Genomic DNA, 2,868 nt, shown 5'->3' with positions numbered 1-2,868 from the left:
TATAAATCAACTATATTGCTGTGGATCTAGAGACCAAACCAGGAATCAACGGTAGATTGAGACAACAAGGAGAATGAAGTAAAGATATTTGCATCCACATAGTGCAGAGCTGGATGAACACAGCAGGCCAAGCAGCATCATAGGAGCAGAAAGGCTGACGTTTCGGGCCTAGACCCTTCATCAGAAAATGAACAGTATCAACAGTAGATTATCTTCCCTAAAGGACACTAGTATCCTGAGTATAAAAAAGGTGAGTTTAAGTAATAATGTGATATTAATACATGCAAATAGGGCCCTTGCTGTTTGCTACCAAGATTATCATCTAGCCATTGAATCCTTGAGGGAAAAATCAGAGTCTTTTTTCCTTCGGGGCTCCAGTGTTGAGTGTTATTGTGGAGGAGATGCAGTTACATATCTTCACTCATTGCAGTCTACGGGTCAGAAAGCTGAGGATCCAGTTGCAGAGGGTGGAGTTTTGAGATTGGTCTGGGAGGGGATAATGGTGTTGAAGGCGGAGCTGTAGTCAATGAGCAGGAGTCTGATGTAGGTGTCTTTGTTGCCCAGATGTTTTAGGGATGAGTGAGTGCAGGGCATCTGCTGTGAACCTGTTACATCGGTAGGTAAATTGTAGAGGATCGAGACGGGTTGGGAGACTGGAGTTGATTTGGGTCATGACTAGCCTCTCGAAGCTGTTCATGATAATTGAGGTCAGAGCCACTGGGCAGTAATCTTTAAGGCACGTTGCATGAGCTTCCTTAGGTACGGGGATGATGGTGGCCTTCTTGAAGCAGGTAGGGACTTTGGCTTGTAGGAGAGAGAGGTTGAAGTTGTCGGTTGAATACCTCCACCAGTAGGTCCGCACAGGATCTAAGTGCTCGGCCAGGGACACTTTCCGGGCCTGTTGTGTTCCTTGGGTTGACTCCCAGGAAAACCAATCTGACGTCTGCAGCGGTGACAGAGGGAACAGGTGTCTCCAGGGCTGTCGGGGCGGGCATAACCATACCGCTGACATTCTACTCAAACCAAGCATAGAAAACGTTGAGCGTATCAGGGAGGGATGTGTCATTGTCCGCTATCTTGCTCTGCATCATTTTGTACCCCATAATGTCATTTAGGTCTTGCCATAGGCAGCAGGAGCCTGTTTGGTAAGTTTGGGCCTCTAGCTTCGTCTGGTACTGCCTCTTGGCCTCCCTGATGGCTTTGTGGAGATCATATCTGGATTTCCTGTATTGGTCTTGGTCATCCAACTTGAATGCACCATTGTCTAAACGGATACTATTATAGAGAAACAACTGTTATGTGGTTTGAGGTGCATCATTCTCTGCTAAGTATGTGGAAAAGCAACAAGGAGCATCAGCACGTAATGCCTCAGTATATTCAGGGGTTGAAACACTCATCCATCCTGCCAACTTGGCAAAACAACAGCTGAGTGTTTGGAACATATTTGATCTGATATAAAATCTGAGATGTTACTAATATGATGCAGTGCATCACAGGAAGTGTCAGAAAGAAGACCTAGCCATAACTCTGTAAGATCATGACATATATTCATAAGTAAACCAGACAGTTTAGAGAAACTCGAAGTAGTCATGAAAGGTTAACCACAGAACTAAATTCAGTGCTATCTAAAGTTCAGAAGTGCCAAAGTTCAGAAGCTATGTATGCACCTTTGAGAAGCATAATTAAATGAGTGATACATTTTAAAAGGTACATTTTGGTGGCAAACACAGCTTTAAATGATGAGCTTGGTGAAAGTTGAATGAATCTTATACCTGGATTAATTTGCTAAAAAGTGATTACGGTAATTTGTTACGTAGAAATTGGATGCAGGAGGGATGAAGTGCTAAGTAATTAAAACTAAGACACAGCATTAATTATGGAACTCATCAGAGCAATTGTTTAGATCAAAGGGATAAAGCTAAATAGACCAGTTCTACAGGAATCCACATTGAAATGAAATTAATATTTGAATTAATAGAACAAAGGGGACATTAAATGGAAACATTCATAAAGTAGGAACCTGTGATAACCCCTACATGGCCCATGCAGAATTCCTAAATAATCTCCTTATGGAGCTCATTGACTATGAGCTCGCTGGGCAACAGGCATTGAAATGCTTTGCTGGAACTCATCAGCACCATGGTCCCTACCCCTGGACTGAGTAGACCTAGGTTCAAGTCCCACCTTCTCTAGAGGTATATAATAACATCTCTGAACAGGATTAGGAAAATAGATTAAATTTTAATAAAGCAGACTCCCCCTCACTTTTGATCATTTCCATTGTCTGTAATGGGCTTTGCTTGTGAGCATTTAATCAGCTGTACAGGTGATTATTGGTGGTGGTTAGTAGTTTCAAATAAAAATAAAGCAGACCCCTCTAAGTAGCAGGTTGTGGAGGGGTCATCTCTGTGAATTCTCTGCCTCTCTTCTGTTGGTTACATTAATGCCCACATGTCCTTGGAGAAGGAGCACACACTGTCCATCATTGCTCTCGATGCCTTTAGAGAGAGGTGGCCACCGCAGGGAATGCAGTACTTTATTTTCCACTCCAATTCCATCTTGATTTAGCCACTTACTGTGTTCCCTACCCCGTCCCCTTCACTTTTAATGATTTGAATGGCCCATTGTGGGCTTTGCTTGTCAATATTGAGTTGGCTACATAGGTGATTACAGTTGGCGGTTAGTATTTAAAGGAAAGAAAACGTAAAAAAATGTCAGATAATAAGGTGTAGAGCTGGATGAACACAGCAGGCCAAGCAGCATCAGAGGAGCAGGAAAGCTGATGTTTTGGGCCTACATCCTTCTTCTGACCTTTTTCTGAAGAAGGGTCTATGCCCGAAACGTCAGCTTTCCTGCTCCTCTGATGCT

The sequence above is a fragment of the Rhincodon typus genome, chromosome 8, assembly GCF_021869965.1.
Source record: "Rhincodon typus isolate 14 chromosome 8, sRhiTyp1.1, whole genome shotgun sequence".
NCBI classification, from domain to species: Eukaryota; Metazoa; Chordata; class Chondrichthyes; order Orectolobiformes; family Rhincodontidae; genus Rhincodon; species Rhincodon typus.
Note: the sequence above shows the minus strand (reverse complement) of the source record.